Source organism: Mesoplodon densirostris, chromosome 12 (assembly GCF_025265405.1).
Source record: "Mesoplodon densirostris isolate mMesDen1 chromosome 12, mMesDen1 primary haplotype, whole genome shotgun sequence".
Lineage (NCBI taxonomy): Eukaryota > Metazoa > Chordata > Mammalia > Artiodactyla > Ziphiidae > Mesoplodon > Mesoplodon densirostris.
The window spans coordinates 19693438-19715936 of record NC_082672.1 but is presented as its reverse complement, the minus strand read 5'-3'; the positions used below and the strand labels follow the sequence as shown (position 1 = coordinate 19715936).

The 22499-nt window shown below is 35.1% G+C and overlaps 1 protein-coding gene across 3 annotated transcripts in view; it reads left to right on the top strand.

The window, feature by feature from the left end:
• Positions 1–22499, top strand: part of GRM1 (glutamate metabotropic receptor 1) — a 358927-nt gene that overhangs the window by 79433 nt on the left and 256995 nt on the right. The window lies entirely within an intron of this gene.

The window sequence follows — 22499 nt, the reverse complement described above, 5'->3', positions numbered from 1 at the left end:
CACATCAGTAATATATTATATATTATTCATATATATATGTTTCCATTAATCATATTAACACAGTGAGGTAGAGCAAATTTTACTAATGTGAAAATTGAAAATCAAAGAAGTTATATGATTGCCAAGCCACCTAGCTGATAAATGGCAATGTTCGTACTGAAATGTGGCTACAATAATTCAAAATTCAGCGTACTTCAATCATCTTCTACCAGAATGTTCTCCCTACCATCCCAGAGATGGCAGGTGTGTCCCTTCTGTCTGTGTTCACCCAGTTCCTTTTTTCTGCCAATCCCAAGATGACCCATTTTCCAAGGCTCAGTTCAAGGCCAACTTCTTCTTGAAAACGGTCTCTGACAAGCCAGTCTGGAGTTATTTTTCTATAAATACTTGTTATTATGCCATTTACTTTATATTTACTCATAAGCTCTTTGTGTCACTATTTGACCATGCCGAATTAGATATTTGGAGATAAGGAAGAAAACATGGGCTTTGAACACCTGGACTTGGGTTCAAGTCTTGATGCTGTGAACAAGGGCTGTGATCATACTGGTAGGGGTGAGGTTGCTGAGGAGGGGAGGGATCAAATCATGTGGGGCCTTTAGTTGTAGTAAGGAGTTTGAGTTTTAATTGCTATAGGAGGTCAATGGAGAGAACAACAAAGCCCCCATATAGTTGAGGGTGCTGAATGGGTTGACACAGAAAAGCAGTTAGCATAATGCTTGACAGTTAGGTGTTCGAGATATTTTTATTCCACCTTCATATATATATTTTATTATTAAACTGCACTGTAAGCTTCTTAAATACAGGGGCTGTTTTCCACTGTACTCTCTATATAATGTGGCACACTGTGACACAGAAAACCTGATAAAGTTCATTTTATATGAGTGTCAGCCTAGTGTGCTACTCAGCAATAGCCTCCCATGCATAGACTTCCACTATTCTGAGTAATTCAGCCAAACTGCCTAATACTGTCTGTGCAACATTCCCTCATACACGAGGTTACCAATGAGTTTTGTAATAGCAACTTGTGTATAGTGGAGTATGCAAGTATGCATAATTCTCACCTCAATCTATATTTAATTGCCATTCTGGAAAAACATTGACTTCTATATGGTTATCCAAAAAAAAAAAAAAAAGGAGAGAGAGAGAACAACACAAATATAAGGGATGAAGAATCCATTTAGCATTTTGGAAAAGGAATATCTTCAGAAAAGTTTTTTTCTTTTTATTTGCCACACCATCTGCTTTTCAGATAAGCAGAACTAGTGAGTTCTTTATTGAGATACATACTGTTACTTAGACCTTGAAAATTTATTTCTTTTTGAAAATGCCTATGCGTATGAAATTTTCTGTGTTTCAGAGCATGTATTCTTTTTCTTTCTGACAGAAGAGACATCAAGATAGAAACCCCTCTATCTGGACTTCCCTGGTAAAGGTTTCTTTCTGAAGGACAGCTTCCCAAGAGCCATTTGTCACTGTTTCTATGCATTCAAGAAGTGGGAAGATTCTTACTTTTTTCCTTTGTATGTTCACATTCAGATCACTCACTCAGGGACATGCACAGGTTTTTTAGCTATCTATGTAGTGGAAGAAATAATCAATAGAGAGAATACAACTTTTATAGTTTAAAGGCAAATCATTATTTGATGAAATTCTCTTTTCATCTCCTTAAGTCTTCAAGCTACATATTTCTTTTTGACAGAAACATCAAATAAAATCTACCAGAAAACCATGAAATCAAAAGTACTTTTCTTCCTTTGATTTATCCAGTCTTTAATTGTTTTAAAGTGGGATGTAACATTTGTTTCCCAACCCAAATTGAAACTCCTTGAAGGCACAGCTCATGCCATGTAGTCCTGACTCCTCCATAGTGCCAAGATCTTGTTAGACACTCAACACACATATAGTAAATTGTACAGAATATTTGGAGCCATTAGACTTGTATTGTTGTTTGATGACTCCTTCCTGCAGCTTAAAACCTGACAATATTCCACTTGTGACAGTAATTAAACTATTTTAGTCAAGATAAGGCCCTGTTAGTCTTATGAAAATAAAAATATATGGTTCATTTCTCTCAGGTATATTGTGAAAGATTTGACTGCAAACCATTAGCCTGTAGCCATTTTATATGAGAGATAGTGGGTCTGGGGCAGGTGTTTTGAGTCACCAGTCCTGAATACTCTCTCTGGGCTGAGAAATGCTCTGCATTGGACATGGCTTCTTGCCATCAGTCTCAAAAATTAAGCTATGTACTCCTCCCAGATCTTAGCTACCCTTAGTGAATTTGTGGATCTATATGTTGAACTCCTCAAATAATTATTGCATTTGTTGATAACATGTTGAAACTGAAAGAAGAGATTAGAGGATGCTTATTTAACACTTTGAACTGTGGACTCTGCTGCTTAATTTTACTACCTCAAGAATTTGAAAAGGAAGATCTCATTTCTTAAAAACAGCTATGTTATTAGGGACATTGTTTTAAGATTTCAGTATAATAATGATATTTTAGAGCCTATTAAATTGGGAAAAGTCTATTAAATAATGAATACTGAAAGTTGCAAAGAGTTTGAAACTGGTATTCTTCTACTTTGGTGGTAGATTGCTCTTCCACAAACTGGAAAGCAATCTGGCATGTGAATTGAAAATAAAAATATTTATAATCTTTTCTGAGGAATTCCATTTTCTATAGAAATAATTGGAAATATGGAGAAAATTATATGCTTGAAAAAATTCATTGAGGTGCTATGCATAATTACAAAAAGCAAAAATAACCCCACACCTCAAAATAAAGGAACAATAGTTGTGGAATGCTTATGTAAATTAGGATAGCTCCACTCAGTGGAACATTATATGGCCTTCAAACTCATGGTTAAATGGCAACATAAACATGGTAAAAAATGTTTATTATACAGTAGTAAGTGATAGTAGGCTGCCTCTTAAAATTATTCTATATTAATATTAACAGTATTACTGGTTAGAAAGAATGTATTATAATTACAATATTAGTTGTATTTGGATGATAGGATTATTTATTTACTCACCCAACAAATAGGCTATGTAAATCACATATCTCATGTAATCCCTGAAATAATGCATTGCTATTCCCATTTTAAAGATTTGGAAAACACATACAATAATATGCTTTAGACCAGAATTTTAGTCTTTAAGTCTGTTGTTTAGTCATTATTCCAGTACTTTAGGTCCTGAAGATATGCTAGGATCTTTATTTTTCCTTAAATCTTATTCATTTTATCAATTGCATGATTAAGGACTAAACCACATGAAGATTCTTTCAATAATCCAGAAAGTCCGCACTTCAGATGTAATTATAGTTCTCGTAAATTCCTGATTGAGACAGTTGCTATTTAAGAGAGAAAACTGAGCAACTTTCCTCAATCCTATAGATTTTTAAAGTGCTACCTGTGTGACTTTAGGTAGGTTACTTAACTTTTCTGTGGTTCATTTCCACATCTTAAAAAGGTGATAATAATCATACAGCTATTTTGAGGATTAAATGAGTGAGTGTGTGTACATAATATTTACAGCAGTGTTTGGCATAGTGAGTTCTCAATATGTGGCAGCCAGTACTGCAGTTCTGTTGATCTAGGTGTAGCTTTATATTCCCATTATTCATTCTCTATATTTCGTGATTATATTATCTGCTTATTCTTAAAATTAATTTCAGCACTAACTGTTAAATTTCAGTAAAAAGAAAAGCATTGAGAATTAAGCTATAATTTTATAATATTGTGTTCCCATTTATATGGGTTTGGCACATTTCTTATTCAGTTTATCCCTAGTAATTTTAGACTTGCTACATCACTTGTGAATTAGAGTTTTTCATAACATTTCTTAATTGGTTATTAGAAAAACTATTGATTTTGGTTGAATGATCTTGTATCTGGTCAACATTATGTGCTTTTGTTTTAGTTCTAACTAGTTTCACAGTTTTTCTCTGGTATTAACTAGCACACATAGTCTATAAAATAACTATTGTTTCTTTCCAGCTAATATTTAATGATTCATCTCTTTTTTTGTCTTGTTGCATTGGCTATGAATAATTTCTTTTCTTGTCTTTTGCATTGACTATAAACAATGCCACATAATTACACTGTAGTTACAGTATGTAATTACATTTCTACAAAGAAACAAAAGTATCTTTGTTTTGTTTAAAATCTTTCCAGTGTTTACCTCTTAATATTTTAAAATTTGTATTTGATAGGTACCATTCATCAACTTAAGAGAATTTCAGCTATCTTTAACTCAGTTTAATTTTTAAAACTCATGAATAAATCTTGAATTTTATTAAAGATTTTTGCCTCATGTCAGGATGTTCATGTAATTAGTTAACACAATGACTCATTAATACATTTTTTAATGTTGAATGATTCTTTTACTTCTAGAATCAACCCAGGTTGGTAATTAACTAATATATTCTTTTAATATTCTTCTATATTTTGTTTGCTCATATATTATATTTAGGAATTTTCATTTGTTTTTCATAAGAGATAAGCATCCCTAGTATATTGTGTGTGTGTATGCACACGTGTGTTGCATTTTTTTCAGTTTTGTGACCAGCTTTGAATGCTTTTCTAGAATCAAACAAAAAGTTTACTCACTTTCATTTCTTACTATTGTTTAAAGCTTGTAGCTTTGATAATATTAACCTGGAAAGGCACCTGAGCTTAGCATATTTTGCAGGGAGATAAATCTTTAGTTTTATTTTCAGTTCCTTCTGTGTTATTGACCTATTAAAAATTTTTCAACCCCTGTTAGGTTATTGTGAAAATTCATATTATTTCCTGTTCCATATAGATTTTAAGGTTTTGTCATAAGATTGTATTTTATTAAAACAAATCTTTGGTATATGTATCACTATATCTCTCACCCCTCACTTTGATGAACCAGTGTGGTTCACTTGTGCTTTTATTTTCTTTCTTTGCTTTTTTCCTTGATCACATCTGGAAGAGATTGGTCCATTTTTTCTATTTTTTTAAAAGTCTGCCATTGGTTTTGTTTTTGTTGTGCTTATTTTGGTATATCATCTATTTTATTAATTTTCTGTTCTTTTGTTCTTTTTCAAAATTCCTTGGTTTCATTTTGCTCTATTTTTTTCCCTAGACTTTTGTGGTGGATGCTTATCTATTAATATTTTGACATTTGATTTGGATAAAAATTATGTTTTTTATATCCTCTTTAATATTCATATAAAGCTTTTTACTATAAACCTACTTTGCTATTAATATATTGCTGTTATTCCTTTTAAAATTATTGTTGTTGATATATATGTCTTGTGGGTACTTCTATTCATTTCTCACCTTTCTGTGACATTTTATTTACTTATTTTTGTATCTTGCATATATTTGGATGTTTGTTGGTCCAATCTGAAAGTTTCTGTTTTAATAACATCTAATTTACATATTTTTATTGTGATTACTTTTATATTATGTAGTTCTTCTGCCATATTATTTTATGATTTCTTATTATTTTCTTGTTTATTTTCTTTTTTAATGTTTTTGGTCAGATTGATTACATTGCATTTATTCTCTAGTCAAGAACTGTCTTGATATTCTTTTATTTCAGTTCCACTAATGAATATATTTATATAAACATATTTATCTTATGTTTTCCTGTCAATTTCAAAACAATATCTATAGCCTCCAACCCAATAAGAAAAATCAGTGTAAGACCTAAATAGACATTTCTCCAAAGAAGACATACAGATGGCCAACAGGCACATGAAAAGATGCTCAATATCGCTAATTATTAGAGAAATGCAAATCAAAACCACAATGAGGTATCACCTCACACCTGTCAGAATGACTATCATCAAAAAATCTACAAATAACAAATGCTGGAGAGGGTGTGGAGAAAAGTGAACCCTCCTACACTGTTGGTGGTAATGTAAACTGGTGCAGCCACTATGGAAAACAGTAGGGAGGTTCCTTTAAAAAGCTAAAGCTAAAGCTACTATATAATCCAGCAATGCCACTCCTGGGCATATATCCAGAAAAGATGAAAACTTTACTTTGAAAAGATACACGCACCCCAGTGTTCATAACAGCATTATTTACAATAGCGAAGACACGGAAACAGCACAATTTTCCATCAACAGTTGATTGTTTTAAGAAGATATGATACACACACACACACACACACACACACACAATGGGATATTACTCAGCCATGAAAAAGAATGAATCATTAACATTTGCAGCACCTAGGGAATATCATACTAAGTGAAGTAAGTCAGACAGAGAAAGACAAATATTATGTGATATCACTTATATGTGGAATCTAAAAAATAATACAAATGAATCTTTATACAAAACAGAAACAGACTCAGAGACATAAAAAACAAATTAATGGTTACCAAAGGGGATAGGAAGAAGGGGAAGGATAAAATAGGAGTATGAAATTAACAGATACTAACTACTATACATAAAGTAGATAAGCAACAAGGATTTACTGTATGATACAGGGAACTATATTCAATATCTTGTAATAACCTGTAATGGAAAATAATTTGAAAAAACGATATAACTGAATCACTTTGCTGTATGCCTGAAACTAACACAATATTGTAAATCAACCATGCTTCAATAAAAAACTCTATAGCCTCCATATCTCACTTCCCTTCCCCTCAAAGAGACTGAGAACATTCATTTTCCTTTTTCTTTCCCCACTCCAGGATTTTGTTAAAAATTAAGAATTTAAGGGACTTCCCCAGCAGTCCAGTGGTTAAGACTCCACACTTCCAATGCAAGGAGCGTGGGTTCAATCCCTGGTCAGGGAATTAGGATCTCACAAACCACGTGGTGCAGCCAAAAAAATAATTAAGAATTTAAGCTCTTAGGTGTCATTTTTAAGCAAACTCTCTCTCTCTCTCTCTCTCTCTCTCTCTATATATATATATATATATATATATGTACACATATACACATATACAAAATATATATATTATATTAAAATATATGTTATATATGTACACATACACACATATATAAAATATATATTATATTAAAATATATGTTATATATGTTATATAATATATATTAATATATACACTATTAAAATGAATTACTTATTAATAATGATTTATGCAGCTTTTTATACATTTTACTCAATTCTTTACCACTGTTACTTACATTCTATATTTTCTTTTTCTTGAATTCATTTTTAATTTTAATATAATGCAACATGAACTTCTTTTAGAAAAAATTACATGGGTAGCAAATTTTATGTCTTTATGTATCTCAGATGTCTTTACTTTTTTACTTGAATTATTATTTAGATCAAAATCTTTTTCTACCAGCAACTTGTAGATATTGTTCTTCCTTCATCTAGACTCTTATTTTGTAGGTAACATAATAATTCTGATGCCAGTCTGATCTCAGTTCTTTTGCAAATATTTTTCCTTCCTTGGTAAGATATCAGGCTTTCCTCCTTATTTTGGCACTTGCAATTTTTTTAGGTGGTATCTAGATTATACTTCACAACTTACTTCATCCACACCACAACATTTCTGTAAAAAATTCATCAAGCCCTGCTATCTGAAGATGCTAGTACTTCATCAGCTCTAGTAAATTTTCTTTTATTATTTTCTACTTCTTACTTCTTCTTATTAGGTAGATGTTAGGTCTCCTGGATTTATTCTCTGCCTGTCTTTCTCTTATAATTCTCATCTCTTTGTCCTGTTGCATTGAATACTGGAGATTTTCTCAGCAGAATCTTTTATTTCACTATTTCAGCTTTAGGCCTATATCATTCTGATATTTTATTTGAATTTTTCATTTATATAATCTTAGTTTTCATTAAAAAACACTTTACTGAGGTATGATTGATATACAAAAAGCTATGCATATTTAATGTATACAACTTGATGAGTGTGGTGTTAAGTGTATATCTGTGAAACCATCACCACCATCAAGTCATAAACATATCCAATTGCTTCTTTTCTATAGTATTGATAGATTAATTATTTTTTTGTGTATGTAACATCTTTTCAAATCTCTAAGAATTCTATTTACTTTATAGATATCTGCTATTTCTTATATGAGCTTTTTTTTCCTCAGATATTAGTTCCTTGGTTGTTATATACCTGTTTTGACACTGTTGGCTTTTCTGTGGTATTCGTATTTATAATTGAGGGCTGAGGTTGGTAAGTAATGATAGCTAGAGATGGTTTCCCCTACAAAAGTGAGTAAAATAATTCCTTCCCTGAGTGAATTTAAATTTAGTGAATACTTTCTTCTTTGAATGAATTTATGGAGGAGTTTTGTGTAGAGACAGGGTACATGGTTGTGACCAGAAAGATATTTCTGCTAGATTACCCAGAAAGTTTGTTTAATAGATGTATGGGCTGCCATACATCTATTAAGGGAACCAGAAGTTACCTGGAGTACCACTGAGATACTCTTCTTTTCTCCAATAACTTCTGGAAGTTTCTTATGGCAGATCCTTTATTTTATTTAAAGAGCTTTTCTTGAGGCTTTAGTCAGAGGGTCATGATACAATCAGCAGTTCAGCTTTCCATCCAACTGGAGCTCACCGTTCTACTACCCAGTTGTGCTTCCAGTCCCTGCTGTCTTTGATCTTGGTGTTCTTCTTGGATTCTGAAAAGAAAGAACACACTTCTTTAGTACTGTTCTCTTCTGCATTTTCAGTGCTACAGGTTCAGCTCTATCAGATTTTACTATCAATCTGATCCCGTCTGCCTATATCTTCTAGAAATTCCCCACTATTCTGGTCTGCTGCTGGCACCCTTCCCAGGTTCCTAGTGCTACCATGGATTCATTCTTATTTTTATATCTCTTCTGTTATTTCAGTGACATTATGGGAAGTAAGAAAGATTAATACATATGCTCAGATATCCATCATAAAGCAGAAAAACAGTTTTTAATAATAGCAAAAAATTTCTTCTGAAATTTTTCAGAAAATTTTCAGGAATCAGCATAGTCTATGTTACAAAACTCATAATTTTTCTTTCAGTTTAAGCTTTGACTGTTTCAGAAATATTAAGTGCCAGGTACTATACCACATGATTTGTACACATTTTTCTATTTCTTTATAGAAATTCAATGTTATTTTCCTATTTTACAGATTAAAAAATACCTGAGGAATTTGAAATAGTAAGTGATTTGAATCAACATGATGCTTTCCAAAGCTGTATTTTTTTAAAAGGACAAATAGATTTAAATATAGAACACTGGAGACTTCATAGCATAACTTAAAATACTAAGTTTTATGACGTTGTAATTTGGTTCAAGACTACTGATAAACATAATACTTTCCTTATTATAGATTTCAAAGAAGACCTTAAATGTTTGTATTGATTTTGGAAGAGATTGTCTCTAAATCAACTAAATATTTAACTTCTCCAGATATATTATTTTATTGACAATTTTGCGTATCCCTTTTGAGACAGTGATTACTATAATACATTAGTAAATGTGTATATATTTATCTACATTTATTTCTATATCATATGTTGGCAACAATTATTTCCATGTTTTAAGTATCAGCTATGCTTATTTCTGTGGCATAAGGATTCGTCATACTATACTAAATATTTCTTTTAAAAAATCAACAATGGTTCAATGATAATATTCATGAATAGGGATGAAACTGAGGGCATTTTGGTCCCCTCCTAATTTTAAAAAGCACCTTATCTTTTAAACTAGTCATCTGTGGTCATTTATAATTTAGAGAATCTAGTCCAATGTATTTCTTCAGTTTGCATTAATGGCTGCAGAGCTCTGGGGAAAGAAAAATTGCTTAGGATTCTCAAAATAAGGAAATTTTAAAAATTCCAGTTCATCATTTAAACAAAAAGAGAAAATTATCTATGAATGGTGTGAGTAAACTTACTTTAATTATCTAATGCTAATGACATCATTTAATTGACAAAAGAATTCTTTAAAATATTTTAACTTGGTGTAATTTACAGTCACTTCAAATAGCTTTGAGCTTTAAGAATGATCCAGACTACATTTTATATTTCTTCTCTAACTTACCTTTGGTAACTGCCACTTGCAAATTCATAGAGTCTAGAATTAGATAAAAATATATCTTTACCATTCCCATCTCTGAAAAGTTAATTTCACTTTATTTTTAACTGATATTATTTCAGTTGGGGCAATTAAATATGCACAGAGAATACTGTCTGTATCTTAGTTCAGTTATTATATGAGACTATATTTTCTCTATGTTCTGGCTATTTTTGGCCATTTGCAAACCCTTCGTTGTAGTATAGCTGATACTTAGATTATAAGGATAATTTCCCCCTCTTCTCCCTTCCCTTCCCTCCCTTCCCTTCCCTTCCCCTTCCTTTCTTCCTTCCTTCTCTCCTTCCTTCTTTCCTCTTCCTCTCCTCTCACTATTTTTTTTCTTTCTAGCTGTCATCACTTTATTCTTAGACTGAAGGTGTAATTTATAAATTGGGAGTTTAGGTCAATATTCTAAGTATATCTGAGGCTAAGATAATAATTTTGTCTTCATCACCTTTAATAGCTTCTTTAAGCCACTAAGCTCTTCTATTTTTTTCCCTCTTTTCTTATTCTGAGTTGCTTTTTATGCAAATGCTTATCATACTTGCATATGTTCCCAGATTTTTTCCATTTCACTTATTCAGACTCCTAATTAGTGTTGAATTACTCCTTCATTTTATCACCTAGTTCTTGAAGGAAGCACCCTATTTTGAAAATGTTTAAAAGCAATGGAAGTCAAAACATTAAGTGAAAATGAATTCGTGATTTAATTCAACTGATGAGAGTATTTGTCTTAGCTTCTTAAACTTCAGATTGTTTTATAATCACTTTTGTTTTTAATCTGCTTTTAAAAAAAATTTAAAGTGACATATTCCTACCCATTTCTACTTACAGCCATAAATGAGAGAAAAATAATTTTCACTTTCAAAAAGTTTCTACTTAATTTTTTTTTTTTGCGGTATGCGGGCCTCCCACTGTTGTGGCCTCTCCCATTACAGAGCACAGGCTCCGGACGCACAGGCTCCGGATGCACAGGCTCAGCGGCCATGGCTCATGGGCCCAGCCGCTCCGCGGCATGTGGGATCTTCCCGGACCCTTGTCCCCTGCATCGGCAGGTGGACTCTCAAACACTGTGCCACCAGGGAAGCCCTCTACTTAATATTTTTATGTAGATCCTTAGGGAGGCTCCTTATAACAGAGGGACCAAAAGTTGACCCAAATTGTGAAAAAACTGAATTAATGAAGCCTGAACTAAATGCAAATATGATTTTATTTGGACCAACACTTGAAAAAAAAGGGATTCTTGACAATGAATTTTTATCTTTTATTTCTGATTATAAGCATAGTCCACAGTTACTACAAAACATTTCTAAAATAAAGGAAAGAAAAATCAACCATAATCTCACCACCAAGAGATATTTACTGTTAACTTTTTGATATATTGCTTTACTATATCTTTTTGGCATATAGATGTTTGTACACAAATATACACATATTTTAAAACATACTGTGTATATAGTTTAACCTTTAAAAATTATCAATTTTATCAGTTTAAATTGAAGACAAGCTCATTTTCTAAAATGACTGAAGCAAAGCATCAAAATAGTCTCTGAAACTAAACAATGATCTCAACTCAAACTGATCTATTACCGAAGAGTTTTCAAATACTGGCATGTTTTAAATATATCATTAGTTGTAGCATATCACTTGAATTTGTAATTATTGGGGGGTAAGGGAAAGATTCCCCTGTGTGTTTGGTTACTGAAATCCTGATTTTATTCCTTAATTTGAGAAGCTCCAATAAACTTTACTATTGAAGAAAGTTCTAAACTTACTATGAATAAGCTGTTTTAACTTTGCTGTTTTCAAAGTGTTTTAAGATTTTAAGTTAATGCAAAAACCACTCCTATGTAGAAATAGAAGTTAACAGCTCTGGTGTGCACTCCATTTTGACTAAGCCACTCTCAGGAGTAAGGGAAGATTCAAGGTTGTTGAAAATATATTGTACTTAGCAAATTTAATTGAAAAAAGTCCATAAGTACATTGTTACAGCCCCTCCCAGAGTCTTGGAAGGAGCCTATGTAAGTGAGCAGCCCTGAAGCTTAAAGGACATATATACACTACCAAACGTAAAACAGATACCTAGTGGGAGGAAACTGCACAGCACAGGGAGAGCAGCTAGGTGCTTTGTGACCATCTAGAGGGGTGGGATAAGGAGGGTGCGAGGGAGGGAGATGCAAGAGGGAAGAGATATGGGAATGTATGTATATGTATAGCTGATTCACTTTGTTATAAGGCAGAAACTAACACACCATTGTAAAATAAAGATGTTAAAAACAAACAAACAGACAAAAAAACAATAAAACTAAAATCTGATTCTTTGAAAAAAAATTAAAAAATAAAGCTTCATATTAAAATTTCCTTGGCTCAGAAGTTAACATTAGTTTTCATTTGAGAAGCATAGTTACATTTTACAACATTATGTTACTAAGTGTGGATTTATAGTTACTTAATTCCATGGAAAGAGATGGTGGGGAGAGTTTAGGGATATATTAAAGGTTCAGCAGGCCAGTACTAACAGAGGGGCTTGTACGTACCTGAAACTTCAGGTGATAGCCTAATAGGTGGAATATTATTGTTGCATGGTTAGTCCAGGTTCAGAAGTCAGGAAAGGCAGTCTAAGCTGGTAGCCAGATAAGGAGAAGGTCAGAGCAGAAACAGAAATTCCTAACTCAGGAGCCAAGAAAATAATGGGAAAGGCAGAACAAGGTGGATATAGGTGCCGTTGCCCATGGTGGTGTTTGCTTCTTAGATGTGGTGGGTGGAAGGACACCTGGGTTCAAATGATCAGAGATGGGATGAGGTCAGCTTACAATGTGACAATGAGCCAGGCATATACTCATGACGTTCTTGCTTAGGACAACTTTCTGAATTTGAAATTGTGAAAAGACAATGTGATTTGGAATTGGAAAATCTGCCTCTGAGTTCACTTGCTACCTCTTAATATCTGTGTAATCTTAGGCAAAATTCAGTTTCCTAAAATTTAGTGGCTTAAAATAATAAAATTACTTTAGTTCATGAATCTGCAATTGGGTGGGGCTCACTGGGGACAGCTTGTCTCTGCTCTACTTGGCATCAGCTGGAGTGGCTCAAAGGCTGGGGGGCTGGAATGATCTGTAATCTCACTCACTCAACTGTCTGTCGGTTGATGCTGGCTGTGTGCTGGGACCTCGGGCTGTGGCTGGAGTACTTACACACTCCCTCTCCATGTGGCTGCTTGGCTCTCTCATGGTGTGGTAGCTGGTTTCCAAGGGCAAGTATCCCCAGATGGCTGGGTAAAGCTCTATCACATACATGACTTAGATTCAGAGGTCATGCAGGTTGACTTCAGGAGAGGGAACACAGACTCCATTTATCAATGCAGAAGTGACAATGTCACATTGTAAGAACACATGGATGGGATATATTGGTGTCACCATCTTTGGAAAATACAGTCTTCCACGAGGATAATAATAACACATTTTTATTGAACGCTTAATGTGCACCAAGGGCTAAGTGATTGACATACATATATTACGCCATTTAATTTCTCACCATAACACTCTTAGGTAGGTAATGTTACTGCCTCTATTTTACAGATGAGGAAAATGAGGCACAGTTGAGTCTAAGATCACCAAGAATTCAGCTGATGAGGAGTGGAGTCAATATTGGAACCCAGGTCCTTAGAGCAGAACTGTTTTCAGGATTAAACAAGGTCACATACGTGATAGAGCTTTGTGAATTATGAATTTGCTATGCAAATTTAGGTCTTTTTGAGGAAAAACTTTGGGAAATTTTCAGAAATATTAATATTTCAGATTTAGTACAGTGAATGTGTGTCTGCATAGGTTGCAAAATTACTTTAATAAAAACTATTAATAATGGAGTTATTTGATGTTTCCAGAAGGTAAAGCTTCTGAGAGTTTTCTTTTCTTTTATACTCTCTGATCATTTCATTCCCTCACCCAACATCTTTGGCCATGCCCTGTATTTTCATTGTGGAGTCAGAGGATGTTAAAACTATGAGAAGTCTTATGTATTATATGGTCCAACTCCTTAATGTATTCATAAAGTCTTCAGTTGTGGCCTTTAGAAACTTAGTGACTTCCGAGAATAAATACTGATGTAGAGTATTTTTTCCTCTGATGTTCTCAAAAATGTAACATTTTTTACAGTTTATACAATCCTAAAGAATGACAGACTTGGGGTGACTTTTTATTTTATTTTGGAGGTTAAATATTTGGGTATTTTCATTATATTATTTTGCTATCTATTAATATTTAGTAAAATGGCAATATGTGGGTAGTACAGGAAGGAAAACAGAATATAACACTCCCCATGTTCCTAGAGCTTGCATTGCATAGGAAGCAGCCTCCAGAAATAGTGACTTATTTCAAACTAGCAGAGATTTAAGATAAGTTAGCAGAGATATTAAGTTAGCAGGGATATATACCTTTCTTCTTAAAGTGTACTTGTTTCATTAAACAAGACAAAGAATGCCCCTGTGTGTGTGTGTGTATGTGAGTGTGTTTGTGGCAGGAAATCAATTTCAATTATTCTGTGAAACACTACTCTGCATCTGTCCTACATGAAGGCTACTGAGAATAGTTTATGGGTAGGACAAAGCCAGAACCTCCCTTGGAGGCATTTCTGTAGTTCGCTGAACACAGAATAACTTGGGAAGATGGCAAGGATTTGTGGCCTCTGGTTTACCTTGAGATGAATCACAAACTCAGTTCTTACTTAAGCTAGGCCACTGTATCCCTGTTTGAGACAAGGTCAAGTTTTGATGGCAGTTTCATGTTGTTACAGGTCGCAAACTCTAGCTCAATACTGTCCTGTGTGGCCGATATGAGGATCTCAGTATCACAGAGTCTTCTCCTGCAACAGAAAGAGCCCAGCTTGATTTCTGTGTGGGTGGGGCTTTCTAGCTTCCTGGGGAATTTGGATTTTCATCTCAAATCATGATTTGGCCAGAGCCCAGATCCCTCAGGCTAGAGGAAAAGATGTCAGGAGTTTTATTTTTTTTTTTGTTTCTATCCAGAACAAAAAAAAAATCACTCAGAACACAGGCATTCATTTGGCAAGCTAGACATTTCTATTGGTCAGACTATAAGATGTCAGATACGTTGGGTTTAGCAAGGTAATTATAGGAAGAGAAATGGCAGTTGTCAATACTCAAGCCTGATGTTGCTTCAGTATATAGTTAAGATGATTAGTGTAATTAGAAATCATGGAAAACTTTACCACAATATAGCTTCAAATTGCACTGTTATGGCTCAAGATTTTGAGAATTGGTTAAAAAATGTTTAATTTTATCCCCAGTGTTGTTTCCTGAGGTTCTAGGGTTTAGTTTTTCCTCCCACTCCCTCCCTCCTTCCCTCCTTCCTTCCTTCCTTCCTGAGAAAAAAGAAAATAGCTTTATAAGGCATTGTATCAGTCAATGCCTTATAAATGAGTTATAACTTTTATGTATTAAATGTAAATAAATAACAATAAAAGTAAATAATAAAATTTCTTAAGAATAACACTTGGAGGGTGTCAGACAGCCAAGGGAAAGTAAATGTTGAATAGTTGAGCATTAGGTAACTACATAGTTTGGCTCTCTGTTTTTTAAGTTTTAATATTATTCTTTAAAGTTTCATGGTATGGAAAGCCTAATACGATGCTAAGATTTAAAGAAAACTTTGTGATGAGCTATTTCCTCCTTTAGTGAACTCATGTTTTACTCTATTTTATTAATAATAAATTTATTTGGTATTTCCAGAAGGTAAAACTCCAAAGATTCTTAGTTTCTGATTAAAACATCATTAGTTGCAACAAGAACACCCTAAGAAAGGAGGCAACTAATTTCTGAGACTTTCAATATTAGGAAGCAAGGGGTTTTACCTGAGCTCAGGCTGTGATGTTGTGCAGAGTGATGCATTTGTTGGGCTGATCCTCTCTAAAGTTCATTCTAATTATCAGAGGGAAATTTCATGCACAGAAATTTATCATCATCATAGATCTTCATCTTTCTTTGTTAAATAATTCTTCTTATAGTGGAATTAGCACTCCTAGAATGACTGATGACCTCAGATGAAAGTTCTTGCCACTTTTCTATCCAACCTCATGATAGTAAATTGGAAGAGCCTAGTTAGCCCTGTTTCTCCCAGACCTGCTGTTCACCTCTGGAAGAAAGTTAGCTCCATAATGATTCTACTAGAACATTACATGTTTCTGATGTTAGAAAAGTTAAACACTACCTACTCCTTTAAGTGCCTATTTAATCAATTAAGACTTGGGGACTGAGAGGACGGCACACATTTCATGAATGAATTTGTCTCCACTGTCCCAGAATGTGATAGTATTAAAGTAGATTTCAGGACTGATTTTCTCTCACTTATATTTCTTTTTTTGTCTGTATAATTCTCAATAACAACCTAGAATTCTATTTTATGTGGTAGAAGGGGTGGTGGTAAAAGGGGTGGTGTCCCCAAAATTAGGAGCCCTGGGTTTTGATAAGATACCAGCACTAACTTTCTTTGTGATTTTGGGTAGGTTTATTCACTTTTTTGGACCTCACTTGTAAAATGAAGGACATAGACTAGATAACGTCTAATGTTCCCTAAGTTCTAATATATTATATATATATAGTGTTTTATATAATATAATAATTACAATATTTTATATAATATAATGTTATGTATAATATATACTATTATACAAATAAATATATAATACTTATATATTTATTTCATTAAAATTACATATATATGTAACTTTTAAATGAAATGTAGAAAGTACACACTGTCACTTAAGAACCTACTGTCACAGGCTGTAAAGGGGCAGTAATACATGCCTCCCAAATTCCTCTTGTACTTTAAATCCAACATAATCACATACCAGTGGGACAAAGAATTTATCAGGCAGACTAATCATGTATTTACTGCTTGAATTGGTCAACAGTTACTCATGAGTCATCCAACAAGAGTTATTGAGTTGAAACAGGCACTGTGCTGGACAAAGGTGGTACAGACACAGCCCTTACTTTCACCAGGTACACACACTAATGGAGTATACAGATATAAAGCAAATAACCACACTAGTAACTACATGATTACACATTTATCCATATCTCACCATAAGTGCTATGAAGGGAATAAATGGAGTTTATTGTCATTGTGATGAGGGAGCCAAGGTAAGGCCACTTTCTCTAGGGTGGTTGGGGAAAACCTCTATGAGTAAGAGATAGAACTGAGGGGCTGAAGCCTGAATGATTAATAGAAGTAAGTCTGGCAAAGGCAGAGGGAAGCAAATGAGTGGAGCCTCTGAGCAAGGAAAGAGCTTTACACATTTGAAAATGAAAAGCAGTCCGCTGTGGCTGCAAAAGTGAACTGGCAAAGTGACAAGAAGCGAGGCCAGCCTGGCAGGGAAGCTGGGGGTCATGTGAGACCTTTCAGGCCATGAAAGACTTTTGGATTAAATCCTAAGGGTTGGGGGGAAACCACTAAAGATATCTGAACCAGTAAATAAATGGATCCCATTATATTTAAAATAACTGTGATTTCCAGGTTTGGAGTAGATTGAAGAGGAATAAAAGTGGACCTAGGGAGACCACAAAGGTGATAAGGAGAAAGAGACAGTGAAGGCTTGGATTAAAGTAAGGGTAATGGATAAGTTCAACATACATTACAGAACTGATAGATTATTCATGAGCAAGAGTAAGGAAATAAAATGGTTTCATTTTAATGGACACAAGAAATATATCTAAATTAATTTCCATTAATGACAGCTTTTTAATGTATCATACACACGCACATATATATATATGCATGTGTGTGTCTGTGTATGTACATGTGTGTATTTGGAATTGTCATACATTTTATTGTTTAGTTATTCCTCTTACTTTTTTTTTAAACTTTAAAGACCTCTAGTTACTCCTATATTCAAGTGGGTCCAGGGAACAGACAAATGAATAAGATATTGTTTTAATACCCTTACTTTCTGATCCTGTAGATGCTCTCTCCTCTGGCCTGCACTACAGTACCATCTGTAACCATCCCTTTGCATGTACAACTCTTCCAAAAGCCTAGGTTTATCTAGCACATGGACTGTCTTCCATTCATTTGTTTGCCCCTGAGGGCCTTGCTTTGCCCGGCACACACATAAGTGCTGGAAGATATTGAACAACAAAATGATCATGTTCATTCACAGGATGTAATACTTGTTTTTCTGTGTCCCCTGGTGATGGTGAGAAAACTGGAGACTAGAGAACTGCTTATTTGAGTTTCTACATTTCTGCTCTCATTTCTCTATAATGAATCAGATATTGGAGAGCTGTGATTTGGCAGCCATAGAGCTTGCAGAGTGTCATTGGAAGAGCTAAATCAACAATACCTGTGTGGTTCATCAACTTAAAACTCTTGGAATTGGAAGAAAGCCCAGAGGAAATCTAATCCTACAATGGATTCACTCTGCACTGCAATGTCATAGCTGAAGGTTATCTAAAACACTTGATTCCAAATATTGGGTTTCTCAGAAATAATGTCTCTTTTCTTAGTTTTTATGGATGAAAACAAATGATGATTTAATACCAAAATGGGAAACGGGACCTTGCACATTCTTATTTTTTTAAACTAATAATTGAATTATATATTGTATTAATAAATAGGGATAAGGAAATGTATACCACATATAGATGAAGGGAAATTACAGTGGATGATTTCCACTCAGGTTCTTTATGAACTCTTCCTTTATATTTTATTTATATATAATATTTAACCCTAACTTTGTCATTAAATGTTCCCATCTTCCGTGTTCATCCAGTTCATTCTTGGTGGTCCTCTTGTCAAAATGTACTGTAAAGATATTAAATTATAGACATAAGGAATTATTCACCACTAGAGGGTGTTTGTAAATGGTCCAAGGATAACGGTGGGAAAGAACCCAGGACCTAGTGTATTGTGGAATTGACACACTCTGCCTTCTGTGCACTGCTCTGCTTTACAACCCCTCATATCCATGGCATCTTGATGCCTCCAGTTGCCCACTGCTTTCAGAAAGATCTGCTAAACCAAATCAAATTAGGATGTCAGGGTTTTAATGGGTTATCTTTCCCAGGAGGATTTTTCTTTTTAGGAGAAAGAGAAGTCACGTGTTACAAATGGTAGAATTTCAGGTATCAGTGTAGGAGGAATCCTGAGCTACAGCGGCCCAAGTGCTTTGCTTACACTTTTAACAGCATTGTTTGTAAACCTTATTCCAAACCTCCTGGCCTGAAGAGCAGATAAAATGCCCTGTGACATTTACTTGGTTATGTTCTTAGTTGGCCTGTCAGTGATTCTGCCTTGCTCACCATCACACATAGACGCAGCCTGTCACCCTTCCTTGAAGTTTCCCTGACCAGCTGACTGATCCCTACAGGCTCATATTCACACATCTGGTGCCCCTACAGCATGTCAAATAGGACTATGGGCTCTGGACTCTAATTGCTGGGCCTGAGTTTCCTTCTCTCTCATTTACTGTGTGAGGGAACATAAGCAAACTTTCCAAACCTCAGTTTTATAATGTGGAAATGCCCTGTTGTGGGTTTCTGAGGACACAAGGATATAATGGTTGTAAATGGCTTCTTCTGGTGCCTAGCACACAGAGCTCAAGAAATGTTAGCTAAATAAATAGCAAACTCTCATATGCTAAGATTTATATTTATTAAATCATTTAATTCTTACAACAACTCTAAGAGGTGCTTTCCATTATTATTTTCATTGTACAGATGAACCAAAGCATGGTGAGGTTAACTGACTTAACAAAAGTCCCATGGCTAATAGGTTGGGGAGTAAGAATTTGAGCCCAGGGCCCTCTGGTTCCAGAGTACCTGCTTTTTACCATTCTGCAATGCTACCTCTCCTATAAACAAATGATATTACTTCAAGAGCATTGGCAAAGCCACTGGAAAAGTCCTCTGTATAGCCTCAGTCCAGGTGAAACACATGTCAAACTAAGGCGCTAGAATGCAAAGTGGTATGGAATGAGCCTTTCCCACCATGGTACAGAAAACTGGGGCTAGCCTTACAGCCTGATAATAAGAGCCCTCAGATACTATCCAGTGCCACCCCTTCGCTTTATAGATAAAGAAACTGGAACCCAGGGTACTCCAGGTATTTGCACATGGTCATAGTTAGACCGAGGCAGAACTGGTTAGGTTTCATAGGCACAGATCCAAGGGCCTTTTAATTCACTACATTTCCTGCACGAGGCTCTCACGTCCTTTGAATTAAAGACAATTTTTCCTTCATAGGCTAATTTCCTTTTGACCCAAGGTAAAACCTATTTTGACTTGGTTCAATGGAAAATTTTACTGATGATGTAAAGATACAAAAGTGGGGTTAAATAGGAGGAGACCAAGGGCTTAGTAATGGGGTTGGGTTAATTCCACTGAGCAAAAGGTGGCTAAAAGTAGCTACATGGAGGGGTAAGGGAACAGCTGACTCCTGCTGAATGTCAGTCCACTGATGCTGGACAGTATGTCTCTCTATTACTTCGGGTTCACCTAATGAGCTTGTTCTGTAAGCAGCCTTGTTTTCTAGTATGATGGTTGTTTCTGCAGGGCTGTGTCTCGTTCCCTGCTTTTTAGTGACTGTATACCTAAAAGTGAGTACTGGCAAAAAATAAACCTACAGGCAAGATACATTTTAAATGGTTATTCAACAAATGCTTTCTCCTCTCCTACAGTAATGTACTTGTGAAAGAATCAGATTGGGGAAGGATAAAGCTGTTGAAAAAAATTTTGCTAAGCAGGTGCTTACTCTGGGTACTGAGAATATGGAATATGTTTTGACATGAAGCTCTAGATTATGAAAGAGTGCTGATTCATATTGTTCTAGAATCACCAAATGCTTATGTTGTAAGGAAGCTTAAAGATCTAGTATGAACACCATACTTTGAGCATGAGGAAAAGAAGACAATGACAAACAACTCAAGGTCACACCTGGTTAGAGATAGGCAAGAATTTTTGCTCTCATCCTGGAATTCTTTTTTTTTTTTTTTTTGCGGTATGCGGGCCTCTCACTGTTGTGGCCTCCCCCGTTGCGGAGCACAGGCTCCGGACGCACAGGCTCAGCGGCCATGGCTCACGGGCCCAGCCGCTCCGCGGCATATGGGATCCTCCCAGACCGGGGCACGAACCCGTATCCCCTGCATCGGCAGGCGGACTCTCAACCACTTGCGCCACCAGGGAGGCCCTGGAATTCTTATAGTGAAATATCATATAGAGGATCAAGAATGTGTTCATCTGCAAGTAGCAGAAAACCATTCTAATTGTGGCTTTACAGATTGAGTTTCACCATTCTCATTCAAGAAGACATACAGGGGTGGCCAGTGCAGGGCTAGAATGAAGTGTAGTGGTCCTACTGGGTAGCTGGGCTGTTATGTTTTCTGCTCCCCCAGCCTTCGTGTGAAGGCTTCATCCTCATAGTTGACCCCTCATTGTGACAACATGGCTGCTGCACATCTAGGCCTGGGTCCACATACTGGTGTAGAGAAAGAAGGGACAAAAGACCTAAGAAGCATGTCTGGCATCTGACCTTTTCAAAAATTTCCCAGAAGCCTCACCTGGCAACTTCTGCTTAAATCTCATTGTCTGGAATTGGGTCACTTCTACATCTCTAGCTGCAAGAGAATCTGGGAGAGTAGGTACTTTTGACTATGCACAGTCACCCTAAACAAAAAGGGGTATTTTTTTATTAAGGAAGGATGGGGGAATGGATAATGCATAGAAAACTGCTAGAGTATGAAACATAAAGGATGTTGTAGGTAAGTAATTAAGGGCTATAGGCTTCAGGGTCAGACACATCTGAGTTCAGATTCTGGCTCTGACAATTTTTGGGTAAATTACTATTTTCTCAGGCCTCAGTTTTCTTTATAAATGGAGAAAATTATGGCAAAATGAGGCAACAAGGTTGTAGTGAAGTTAAACAAAGATAATTGTAAAACAATCAGATCAGTATAAATTTTCACATTATACCACTGCTTTGGGATCTGTAACATTAGTGTTGCTTACCCTCACTCAACCAAGTTATATTTTGATTTCTTTTACCTTCAATGAGACAGAATATTCAGGACACCAAGACACAGAAACTGGTTAATCAGATTTTACTCACCTTTATTCCCTATTAGAAATAATGTCCAAATGATACTTAGACATATTTCACACTGCTTCTAACCCTTTACTCAAAGGGAGAAACTTCAGTGGGCCAACCATCCTGGCCTCAACCTGAAGTGCTTCCTTATCATGGAGAAGAGATGACCAGGCCTTCAGCCCAGACCTTGTAGGGAATTTAAATCAGAGAGGGTGTTCTGAGCCTTTTATATCTTTTCTTAGGGCAGAAACTCAGTAGAATTGAAATTTATACCTCCCAGACTAAATCTCATTGACTTTTTTAAAAAAGAAGTAATAAACAGCATTTACTACCTTGGTATATCATACTGGTC